Genomic DNA, 13,560 nt, shown 5'->3' with positions numbered 1-13,560 from the left:
AACTACATATGCGAAAACCTGCTGCAAGGTTGACTTGACGAGCAGCTTAGGCCCTTCAAGGGCTGTCGAGCCACGGGTTATGTTGTGTAAGTTGAATAATTAGATAAAACCCTTTGTTGGGTGGTTTAAACTACTGAAGCAAGTAGGAAAAGGGGGCCAATAAAGTGCTAATGTAGATTTCTTTATTTGTACTTCAAGGCATTTCTGTGTAAGTCATTCACCTCCTTTCAGAGTGAACCTTGCACTATACAGTAGTCGGCCAGCATCTGAAAATACATGTGTTTTGCGTACATTTTTTTACATTGTGACTAAAACCCATGAAAGCGATAATACTGGCCAGCAAGAGAACCTCAAAGTAGGCTTTACACGAAGTATTTTAAGTGCTGGAGGAAAAATAAATTTACCACAATTAATTATTTAGTCCATTGCCAAACTTTCAGTTAAAAATGATATTGTACATTTCCATTGACCGTATTTTCGATTAATGCGAACTTGTTAAAAAGACTGTGTCAGGAAATGTAAATACATACATTACATACATTAGGCTAGCAAATGCATTAAAAAATTCACGAAATAATAGGGGATAAGAAAAATGCACCTAAAAAATAAAGGCGAAAAAAAATTACTGAAAAATGACAAAAAAAGGGCCGAAAAATACCAAAGAAAAGCAAAATGAAAACAATGTTTTCTTGTTCTAAATTATTATGGGAAACGGTCTGATATCAGTTTTAGCATTGTTTTTAAGACTCGGAAGAAAATTATGATTTTTCATCAACTTCCGAGCCCCACTGATCAGCCACCGAGGTGGCAATAATTTCCCCTTTTCTTTCTCGCTCTGTCTCTTCTCTTTCCTACCTCTTTGTCTTCCTCTGCTTTGTTTCTCATCCTCTCTCTCGCGTTCTCTCTCTCTCCCTCGTATTTCTTTTCTCTCTCTTTTTTTTACTGCTTTTTCCACTTTCTCCCTTGTTCTGTCTGTGTGTGTGCTTGCTTCTATGTAGTTCTAAAAAAATGTATTTTTGGGCTAAAAATGTTTGTTTGGTGTTTAAATCTCTCGTGTATATAGCCCACATAACCTTAGGGTGAAGCTCAACTTTGCAGAAATAAGCCTGATAATGGAGTCCAACTTTAGTGCCTTATTTACTTGTTTACAAAATGAGCAAGATGACAGGGATGCAGATCAACCTTCCTGGGCACATGTGTAGTAGCTATACAAACGTATGCCGACAGATTCAGGTTCGAGTCCTGGCTTAGGCACGATTGCCCCCCTTCATCTATTTCTTCCAAATCGTCATTCATCATCATCCTCATTTTGAAGCCAGTGATGATGCTCTTCTGCTTAACTTTGACACCGTTAGGTTGCGTTTGTACCTATTTAAGAACTGAATCAGCAGACACTCCCTAAAGTGTTCTACTTTTAAATACAAATAAAACCACATTAATTTCTGCTCGTTTTTACTTTAAATGGAAACGCTGATAAGACTTGAAGTGAGCATACCCAACAATGAAAGGGAAAAATAAAGAAAAATACATTACTTGCTATCACGATTATAATAACCCATAGCTCTACAGCCCGTGAGGGCCTTGGCTTACCTACCGACTGCTGGTCTCCCTCCCACACTGTTCCTCCGTCACCTGTTATAGCGTGGAGGTTATCACGATTATTTTACAAAAATAATAAGAAATGAATGTAAAATTATATTTGAATTGCAAAGATGAAAGGAAATTGAAGGAATAAAAATTTTGCGCAGTCGGTAGGATTCGAACCTACGCTCCCAGAGGGAATCTGATTTCTAGTCAGACGCCTTAACCACTCGGCCACGACTGCATGGCTTCTCATGCATTCGTATTATCTCAAACGTTGGACGTGATTGTTTTATAACGTGAAATGAAATATCATTACGGTAAAATAAATTAGTTTCAATAATCAAGCATGTGTTTAGATTAGGAGGAGTCCAGGGAGTCCAGACCCCCGAAAGATTTTCCAAGAAGAAGAAAATTAATAAAACAAAATTTAATAACTAGCGATCACATCTACTAAGATGAACATGTCTAATAATAATAATAATCCGTGGCTTTAGGGCCCTGGAAGGGCTTTGGCCATCTCTTCCGACTGCCAGTCTCCCTCCCACAATCCTACCTTCAACCGGTAATAAGGTGACTTGGGTGTCAGTCAGGACGTCGAACCCCCAGCTGTTATAGGAGATTTCGCAGACCGGATTACAATACTCACTCGTAGCTCGCCAATTTCCTCAATATGGTGGGTTGCCAGCCACCAGTCCTATACACAGGCCGAAAACCCAGAAACTGAAGCGAGGCCAACTCGAACCCATGCCGTCCCGCAGTCGGAGTCCGAAGCACAGCGTGTGATATAATTTTCTTTACCAAAATAGGACACCTTTCGTTTAAGTCAAATGTGATAAAAAAGGAATAGAATACTGATATAATAGTTCTTCGCATCTTAACAATGTACTTGTTCGTTGATTTGGTGTTTTAAGTCCACTTTATGCACAGTAAGACTAATCGGGATTAGACCTACAGCTTAAAGTGGGATCCGAACCACTATGTGCCTCCACCACGTATTGAACGCCTTCAGTACAAGGCGACGACGCTACCACTGCGCCATCGGGGAAAGTAAATAGTGTACTAGTATATTACATAACCCATAGCTCTACAGCCCGTGAGGGCCTTGGCTTACCTAATATCCCAATATTGACATAGTACATAAACAGATATAGGTTATTCTTGGTGGAGAGAGCATGCTGAAACAGGCGCGTACACACGTAAAGACATATTATGTGTGTGTGTGTGTGTGTGTGTGTGTGAGGGGCTGGGCGGGGGTAGAGTGTTGCCCTACTTCAATGATAAACTTACACAGCATTTGGAGAGCATTAATTCGAACAAATTTTCTTCATGGTTGTTTTTGTTTTTTTGTTTCGATGCCATGAATAATAATAAATAATAAAAATACCGTGGCTCGACAGCCCTGGAAGGGCCTTGGCCTATCTCCCGACTAGGCATCGATAAATCCCTGCCTGCCTGAACATCCCTTTTCGTCCTGTCGATGAAAACTGATTCTTTCTATTTTTTGTGAGAAAATAAATTATGAAATTTTTAGTCATATTGACTTACAAACAGAGCTATTAACAATGAAAACTGATTCTTTCTATTTTTTGTGAGAAACTAAATTATTAAATTTTTAGTCATATTGAGTTACAAACAGAGCTATTAAAGACCTTTTTCTACTTGACAAATAATTGGGTGATCGTGGGTTCAAAACACCATTAAAAGAATTGAAGGCTCAGTGTATATGTGTCATCAATTATTCAGAGACGGTTTCGAAATATCATCATTTGCCTCACGTGATGCCTCAATGTTTTAATACTTATCATTTGTGTATATATGTACCACAGTCTCCATACACTAATGACATCGAGAGCTTGGACATTATACACTGTACAAATTGCTCTCTTCCGAACAGACAGCAAGATTAACACTTCTTTTCTTTCCCATAAAAACATTAATTAAATTAATATACTTTTTTTGCTATACACATGTAATGCCACATAATATGGTATGTTCAATAACCTGATGATATTTTACCGTAATGTTAATTCATGACAATGTTTGTTTTATATCTTACTCCCCACTGTAATATATAACAGATTGCTGTGGAACTTTTTTTTACTCTCAAAATGTTTGTGGAAAGGGGAAAAGTCCCATTTTCCCTTTGATATCGCTTCAAAATTTCCCCTACTCCAATAATTTTCGGCCTCCCAATGCGAAAGTAGGCGCTGCTGGAAGCTTTGCGCCTTACCTAGTAGATGGCAGTAGCGAGGCCTTTAATGTGAGAAAATATAAGATCGCCAGGTATTGTTCTCAGAAACATGTATTTCGTTTTCGTCCTTTTTTTTCGTGGCGATGTGAAGGGTATGGAACCTTTTTGTCACTTAACCATGGTTACATCTAAATTTCCCACTATGAAATTTTAAGTCTTGCAGCGTACATTTGAATCATTATACAAAGAAAAATAATCTGACCCAGAACCTTCCTGTTACACTATCACCGGGCCACTTGCCAGTCGGCCAATATTATGATGAGCCGCGGATGGAAATCTTCGAAACTTTCAAGTGTTTTTCTCGGAAATTGATGGCTAGTGCGTGCTAGAAATAAATAATAATCCTGTGCGTAACAGCCCATGAAGGGCCTTGGCTTACCTACCGACTGCCGGTCTCCCTCCCACGCTTTCCTTCGTCACCTCTGAGCGTGGAGATCTGCATATGAACATGGTTTCGTGCAGCAAACTCAAAAGAACTACACATAATTTATTTGTTTCCAACAGTAAAGGCGATTAGGGAGACGCGGGGACTGTTACTCCCACACTGTTTGCCCCTGCACTATGGCTTCGTAAATCTAAGCCTTGTCTACAAAGAGAACGTCAACTGTCCTTGGCCCCCTCCCCACTTTAGTATTGGGGGGCAGCTTCCCTGTCTTGCTCCCCTTACCCGCGCTCACGCCTATGGGGTTCCATACCACTACAAGAAGTCCTGTCCAAAACTCAATTTCCCTTCCCAAACCGTGCCTTCTCCTTGTCAGACGGGTATATCAGCTGATGAAAATGAGCAACCGAACTTCAATGAAGATAGGTGTACTGTCATCATTGTAAACAATAATGAAAATATTAATGATAACAATAAACCAATAACATTTTAGGTTGATTCAAAAGTGTGAAATCATACGAAAATGATGCCTACAACGTAAACCCATTGGCGCCTGCCTATGTATTGAAGTACAAAGTGAACTTCTCCTTCTCAATATACAAAAATTAGAAAGGATCAGGAGCTTTTTAGTCATCAATATCAGAATCGGAGTACAATTTACATCAATTCCTTTAATACATATAATAAAACTCTTATGCCACGAATATATAGATACCGCTCACTTCTGCACTGCCGACATCGAGAGATTGAAAATAATACTCCGTGAAAATTTCTCTCTTCTAAACAGCGTTAATATATTAAACTATTCTACTTTCTTATAAAAACATTAATTAAATTGATATAATTTTTTATATATATTTTCTTTACACACGTACTACCACGTGACATGGTATTTTAAATCATACAATTGTGTTACATCGAAATATTCTAATGCAAATTCACGAAAATGTTAGTTTTATAAGTCATTTCCCGCTGTAATATAGAGTACATGGGGTGTGGTACTTTTTCTTTTACCTTCAAAATGAGACAAATTTTGCCTCCATTTACTATTGGTGTGAAAGGCAGAAAATGAATACCTTACATCATAAACAGACTCCTACCAGGAAGCTTTGCGCTTTAACTACTAGATGACACTGGCGAGGCATTTCCTGCAAGTATGAGACGACGACGAATTCTGCGAAGAAATATTTGTTTCTTTCGCTTTATTTTCCATAGCAATGTTAAGACTGTGTGGATAGCAGAGGGTAACATCGTTCCCTACAGTGACGACGCCGACGGATGCGTCAAGGTTGCCATCCCCCCCCCCCATACCATACCGAAAGGAAGAGAAAACTTGGATAGATAGATACTCTCCTAACCATTTGTTTATTGTTATTATAATAGTAATAATCCGTTGCGCAACAGCCCATGAAGGGCCTACCGACTGCCGGTCTCCCTCCCACACTTTCCTTCGTCACCTCTAAGCGTGGAGATCTTCAACCAGTATTGGAATAGTCGGGGGTGGTCAGCCCGACGTATCCCCAGCCGTTATAGTAGGTCTTCTCGACCGGATTACGCTCACTCACTCGGAGCTCCCCAATTTCCTCACGATGGTGGGTTGCCACCGGCCCTATACGTAGGCCGAATAAATTCTGACCAGAGCCGTATTCGAACCTACGCGTCCCACAGCGAACGATCTCAAGACGAGTGAACGAGTCGTACTAAATATGACTGCCAGGGGCGCCTGCAGAGGAACTGGATTTCTGGGGGTGGGGAATCATGTAATTCGATTGTTGAATTCATGTCGTTTACCGTAGAATATGTTTACCGTAGAAAAAATAATACATTTTTTTAATAATATATCTTATAAAATTCCCAAATATTCCCAGGCATAGGTATATCGCAATTCTTACATGTCTAAATAAGACTAGAGGTTTAGTAGCTGATCCTGTTGAAACCTATAATTTGAATTTATGATGATGTCTATAAGATTGTGTTGGCCGCAGTGGCTCAGTCGGTAACGCGTCTGACTACCATGCTCAAGGTCCCGGGTTCGATCCCCGGCCGGTTCAAATCCGGGAACTTTTCAAACGGTGGAAGCGGCCCCGGCGCCTACCCAGCGTCGAATAACATGGGTACCTGGGGGAAACCCTGGGGGGTAAAGGCGGTCAGGGGCGTGATGCTGATCACATCACCCCCATTCACGACCGGAGCAAGAAAGTGTGGGGCGTTCATGTGTGCTATGCACAGGGGAACACTTTACCTTTACCTTTATGTCTATAAGATTGTAGGATCTACTGTATTATTTTATAATTATGTACTCAATTCTGTAATTTTGTATAACCAATTTTGACCTGGTTGTAAAATTGTGCTCATCACTTAAATAATAATAATAATTATTATTATTATTATGTTATTACATCCAAAATAAATATATATAAACACAAGATCTATCAATCACGTCTGTCATTTCAGGAAATTAGGTACTCAATTGCAACTTAAACTTATAGCACTGACCGTAATGTGTTTTTTCTTCTAAAGTTTCGGACCAACCACCGACAAGAGTAAAATTTATTTCAAGATATTTCTCCTTCCTCTTTACCTATTGTTTACAAGGTGTAACAAAGAATGGACTTCGGTGTACTATGTCACAGCAGGAAATGAGTTCCGACAACAAACAGAGTTCCAGAGCGTTCCAGCGCACTGGTCCTACTGTAATCAAGTATTTTGATTATTAAATTTTAGTACTTGGCAACTTTTCCGGGGGAGCTTGACCTCCAGAACCCTCCCTCTAAATACGATGTTGCATACAAAAATTCCAACAACAATTGCATACATATAGGTCTGTATACTAATTGAAAACATTCGTGCCTCCAATGCGCTTCCATGTAAAAAGACTAGGGAAGGAAGGCAAGTGCTTCCGCGATGACATCACAGAATTCTCGACCGCAAGGGTTGTTAAAAAGCCCAGTTATGGCGGGACCTTCTCAGGCAGGGAGGAAATTAATTCTACGGACCTTGGTTCCATACCACAAAACAAAATCCCGTCCCAAACTCAATTTCCCAAGCCGTGCCTTCTCCTTGTCAGACGGGAATATCAGCTGATGAAAGTGAGCAACCAAACTTCAATGATGATAGGTGCTGTCATTATTGTAAACAATAATGAAAATGTTGATGATAACAATAAACCAATAACATTTTAGGTTGATTCAAAAGTGTGCTTGTGGGACCCTTAGAAATCATACGAAAATGATAACTGCAATTTTAAGCCATTGGCGCCTGCCTATGTATTGAAGTACAAAGTGAACTTCTCCTTCTTAATATACTAAAATGGGAAAGGATCAGGAGGTTTCTAGTCATCAACATCAGATTCCCATTTAAATTTGCGCACAATGTACACTTCGCAACATCTTATTTGACCGCCCTGAAAAATTTCAAAGTCCGGAATTCGTAAATTTGGCAGCATAGCGCTTCAGAGCCAACTAAGAGTAGCCAACTTTGCAACATTTCTTCTTCCTGAATGAAAACGCTCGTGATATTTTTTTTTCATTCTTTCACATTCCATAAAGTAAAGATACCCTAAAGCAGTGATAAAATATATGAGTAGACAAAAAAATGTTAAGTAGAAATACGAATGTTGAAAATATTTCAATATTCTTCGTTCTGAATTTGAAAATAGGAAAATGTATGTGCATTGTGAAACACTGAACAGGTTCTCATCCACCTAGAAAGAATTGCGGTCACATTTGAATGCAAGAAGGCAAATTTATGATGATTTTATGCGAAATGTTTAGTAAGGATACCTTGCACAACACCAAACGATTCTGCAAAGTGTGTCTTTTCCTTGGTTCTTGGCGAAAAATGGTTCGAGACTCCCGCACAACGTTGCTTCAACTGAGATTAACGTGTTTTACTGAGATTTCTTTTAACATTCTCCTGGAGTAGTTGGTTAGATGACAACACTTTCGTTTTTTTACTGTTTTCGTCAAGATCGAAACATCGTAGGTTCAAATCCCACTCTTTCCTTATTATTTTATCCTTTTTATTTACCGAGTACGAAGTGTTCTAATAACGTAATATAATATTATATTATATTACTGTAAATATTTATGCGATGCATGCTCAGTGGAAGCGATTTTGTTTCAAAACTGATGGGGCAAGGTGGAAGGGGGGGAGAGGGGGAGGGCAAGGAGAGTTTATTTTCCTTGGTAAATAATGTTAAGCATAGTGCTGGGTCATCTGCCCCTCGACACTCCATAATCGTCGCCACTGTGCATGCCTCGAGTAATGCTTCTACTAATGTTTTTAATCTTTCAGTGATTGGCAGGATTTTAGGAAATACTTTTCCTTTCATTCAGCTGTTATAAGTTAACACATATTAAGAACTTACATGTCAACTTTCTGCATCCGGAAATGCTGGATATAAATCGCATAAATATCAACGGAAATATCCAAGAAACGTAGATAAGCATTCTCGTCCAAAGCCGTTTACTTCCCGAAAAAGATTTTGCAAAGAAGTAGGTTTGAACCCATGACCTTCCATTCCATAAGCAAACGATCCCCCTACACCACACGGTTCACGATATTTTATGCACTCGGTTCGGATCCCACTTTAAACTGTAGGTCCAGTCCCGATTAGCCTTACTATGCATAACATAACCCTACAGCTCTACAGCACCATGGCGGGCCTTGGCTTACCTACCGACTGCTGGTCTCCCTCCCACACTGTTCCGCCGTCACCTGTTATAGCGTGGAGGTCTCAGACCAGTGTTGGGGTGACGAGTGATCAGCCCGACGAACCCCCAGCCGTTATTGTAGGTCTTCTTGACCAGGTTACGCTCACTCACTCGGAGCTTCCCAATTTCCTCACGATGGTGGGTTGCCACCGGCCCTATACGTAGGCCGAATAAATTCCGACCAGAGCCGGATTCGAACCTACGCCGTCCCGCAGCGAACGATCTCAAGACGAGTGAACGCCTTAACCCGCTCGACTACGGAGGAGGACTTACTATGCATAAAGTTGACTTAAAACACCAAACCAACAAATTCATCTCCTTTCAGAGTGGGCCTTCTACGATACTGTAGTCGGCCAGCATCCGAAAATACAGTTCTGCTTCGCGTACACCAGAGTGTAATTGCATTTAATATTGTGACTAAATTTACTTTAAAACTACAGATTAGAGCGATAATAGTGTCCCGAAAAAGAACCTCAAAGTAGATCTTCACACAAAGTATTTTAATCCATTGCCAAACGTTTCAGTTAAGAATAATAATGTGCTTTTCCATTGCCGTATTTTCGATTCATGGTGAATTTGCTAAAAGAACCATGTCAAGAAATCTAAATATGTAAGTTTTACTAGTAAATGCATTTAAAATGCACGAAACAACAGGCGAAGAGAAAAATAAACCTCAAAAATAAGTAAAAATTCAACATAAACTGTTAAAAATACTGACAAATAAACTAAAAGCCAAAAAAAGGCCGGAAAATGCAAAAAAAAATATAGAAAGTATTTAAATATTCTAATATCAACGGTATCTGTTCAGCAAAAAAACAAAAAAAAAAGAGGAGAGGGTGGGATTTGAACCCGCGACCTTTCACGTTTGATGAAAAATAAGGGTAGCAAGGCCTAACCAACTGCTTCACGTTAACTTAATCACCTTACACCCTTAAAAACATGTTGACGTTTATGAAGACTCCCACATTCCCGTGTTGCAAGCACATTTTCTCGACAAGTCGTGTAAAATATATGTTTTTGAGAACTGTTCGATATTATGCAAGGTATTGTAAATAAAATGGCGCATAAACTCCTCACAAATTTGCTTCTTTCTGCACAAACGTGATGGCAATTTCCTCCAGGTGGAGAAAAACTCTATTCAGTGTTTCAAACCCGCCAAATTTCAAGTCGAGCAAGCAGAATCGTAAATATCCTTCAAGGTTATTTTTCCAATTTATTATTTCTGTTTGATTGTGTTTTATAATAGCGGTTTATAGTCTCTAAGTTCATGGAAAGTGTTAAATTGAAAACCTATCACCGCAGTGTTTTTCGTCTAGTGGAAGGACCTACTCAAAGTTGGCTACTCTCACCTGGAGCTGAAGTGCAATGTTGCTAAGTTTACGATTTCGGGACTTAGAATTATTTTGGGGGCGGTCAAATAAGATGTTGCGAAGTGTACGTACATCAATTCCTTTCGTATTGCAAGCACTCTCTTCCCCCCCCCCCCTTGCTAGCCAAGCTAGCTACCTGTTAGAGGGTTACGCCCTCTGTAAGGGACTCTCTGCCACGAATGCAATGACGACATCGAGAGATTGAAAATAATATTCCGTGAAAATTTCTCTCTTCTGAATAGCTTTAATATATCATTCTATTTTACTTTCCCTTAAAAACATTAATTAAATTGATATAAGTTTATTGTTATATTTTCTTTACACACGTACTACCACGTGGCATGGTATGTTAAATGATACAATTGCGTTACATCGAAATATTCTAATGCAAATTCATTAAAATATTAGTTTTATAAGTTATTCCCGAATTATAATATAGAGTAGATGGGGTTTGGTAAGAGTCTAGTTTACATCCTTTTCATAAGGAATACGTGTCATATATCGTTGGAAAGGTTATTGTATAAGGAATTGAACAAACTAAATCCCAAGGCGAGGAAAAATTTCCTCGAGGAGAAAATCGATAAAAACCGATGTTGTCCGGATATGCGTGATTGAACGTACTGAGGACATTTTTCGATGATGAAGCACATATTTAGGGGTGAAATGACTGCTAATGGAACCTAACCTAACAGGCCTAACCTAACCTCGTAGGCATACCTCGTTCCCTTGAATGGTTAAGTGACAGAAAGTGTAAAAACAAAAACTTACTTACCCTACGGATGCCGGAGCGCCGGCTGTCTGCTAGCACGGTTTTGTAAACGGGCAAGAAGGAGTGCGCAAGAAGGACGTAAACGGGCAAGAAGGAGTGGGCAAGATGGACGTAAACTACACTCTAGCCTGGGGTTTTGTACTCTTTCTTTTACCTGCAAAATGAGAGAAATTTTGCCTCCATTTACTATTGTTATGAAAGGCAGAAAATGAATACACAAGGGAAAAAACCTTCCGTCAAAAGCGTTCGCGCATCTTCCCTGCCGTTATCGGTGCTCGGACAGTGTTGCCAGCGCCAGGTCCGACTTGAGACAATCGGGAGATTGTTCCTTAGGAAACCAGAAGATCTGCTACAAAATCCTATGATCTAATAGTAGCGGATGAACGGCGTTTTCGGGAGCGGGGGGGGGGTGCGGCATAAGCGTGCGCACTGGGGAACAAGGGGACGTCCGCAGATTTTTTTCTAGCGAGAGGGAGAGACACAACAGCGACGTAAAATTACTAAAATAGAAATAGATTAGATTTTCGGGTGGGATAAAATACAAACAGCGCTTTTCATGGCTGAGTGGAGTTCCACTCTATCTCTCCCCTCCATGTTCAACTCAGATGAGCAGGAAACGTGTTTTGAGCAGTCCGTTGGAGAAATAAATAGGTTTGGCGCTGACGTTGGCCGCGCTGAAGGCTCCTTCCCCCCTGTCCTTTTCCCCACCCGCCAGCGCGATGAGGTTCTGCGAAGGTTTCTTTTCTTGTGGTTCCATGCATCATAAGCAGACTCCTACCAGGAAGCTTTGCGCTTTAACTACTAGATGACACTAGTAGCTAGGCATTTCCTGCAAGTAAGAGACGACAACGAATTCTGCGAAGAAATATTTATTTATTTCGCTTTATTTTCCATAGCAATGTTAAGACTGTGTGGATAGGAAAGGGTAACATCGTTCCCTATCGTGACGACGTCGACGGATGCGTCAAGTTTTCCACCCCCCTTGATCAGCCAGTTGAACCAGGGCCCAGGCCCGTAGCTAGAATTCATCTCCAGGGGGGCTCACGGGTTATCAAGGGGGGTTTGAAAACCAATTCCATTTTTTTAAAAAATTAACAGTATTAAATGAAGGTAAATTATGTGTGTGGGAGCAGGGGTCATTACGTTACATAAAATTTATGAATATAACACAAATACTACATTTTTCTACATCTTTTAAAATATATCTTGAAGTGTTAATTTACTGGTACTGAAATCATCCCTTACACACTTCATATTGCTTTAGCAAAAAATACACAATATTCAATCACAGTGCCTACAGTACATTTCACCCCCGGCTGAAGCAATGAAACTCCCCTTCGTTCCCAAAACTTGGGAGTTGTTGACCTTTGATGCAGATGAGAAGGATATTTGCACGATGAGATCAAAGTCACAGATTTCTGTCTAAACGGGAATCGCAACAGGGACAGTGAAGGTACAGATAGTTTTATAAGTCATTCTCCGCTGGAATATAGAGTAGATAGGTGTGGCACTCTTTCATTTAACCCCCAAAATGTTTGTGGAACATTTCCCTACTTCCAGAGAAATTTTGTTTACTATTGAAACGCAATGTTTATGTAAGTACTACAACACGTTGCACCATAAGCAGACTCCTAACAGGAAGCTTTGCGCTTTAACTAATAGATGGCACTAGCAAGGTATTTCCTGCAGGTATGAAACGACGGAGATTTCTCCCCGTCAGACGAACAAATTTTAAATCCCCGCCAGACAAACAAAATGGAATTGAATTGAAAGCATTTTAGTATACCATTTCTTAAGTATGGAACAAACACCACTAACAATTCATTCGATAAAACAGTTACTCAACCTTTAAAACAATAGCATCTTACTTTGTGTCTGAAGTTCTATTTTAATATAGCTCAATTTGTTTATTATAGTCGTTTTACAAAAAAAAAAAAAAAAATCCCAGACTTGATTTGGCGCCTTCCATAAATCCGATGTCCTGGTTACAATCTATTAAGCCTATTGGATACTTCTGATCAGGGGTCGGGTGGATATCCGACTCTTACATATTATGCCTTAAATTGATCCGCGAATGCTGGGCAGAAATTGAGGGTTAACGGGGGACAATATCCAGCTCTTGAATATCAGTGTTAAGTCTTAGATTATGACAGGAATGTTAGTTAGGGGGGGAGGCTGAGCATAACATTTGGGGGGTATCCAACTCTTGTGTATTGCTATTACGTCTTAGACTGTTGCGAAAATTCTGGCGCGGGGAATGATAATTAATTTTTATTGAATATTAATTTTGACGGGGTGGGGTGAAGCTCTTGATAAAGTGTTTAAGATCAAGTCGATAATAGTGTTTAGCAAAGCTAAAAAAAATATCTTCAGTAGACGCGCTTTCGTAATTAAATACTTAATGTGGATTGTGACATGATTTTTTTGGGGGGGGATGCGCCATTAGCCTTGCGGGAGATGGGCACCCTTGCTTCTCACTTTTTTAAAAT

General features: G+C 39.9%; 1 protein-coding gene and 1 non-coding gene across 2 annotated transcripts in view; one reads left to right on the top strand and one right to left on the bottom strand.

Moving 5' to 3' along the window:
- LOC145989012 (uncharacterized) overlaps positions 1 to 13,560 on the top strand; it is a 51,320-nt gene that overhangs the window by 24,731 nt on the left and 13,029 nt on the right. The gene's annotated exons all lie outside the window — the stretch shown is intronic.
- On the bottom strand, positions 1,744 to 1,825 carry TRNAS-AGA (transfer RNA serine (anticodon AGA)). The gene has a single exon. It is a non-coding gene; the product is annotated as a tRNA-Ser (tRNA).

Source organism: Lepisma saccharinum, chromosome 6, assembly GCF_977018435.1.
Source record: "Lepisma saccharinum chromosome 6, izLepSacc3.1, whole genome shotgun sequence".
NCBI lineage: Eukaryota > Metazoa > Arthropoda > Insecta > Zygentoma > Lepismatidae > Lepisma > Lepisma saccharinum.
This window is presented reverse-complemented; position numbering and strand designations above follow the sequence as displayed.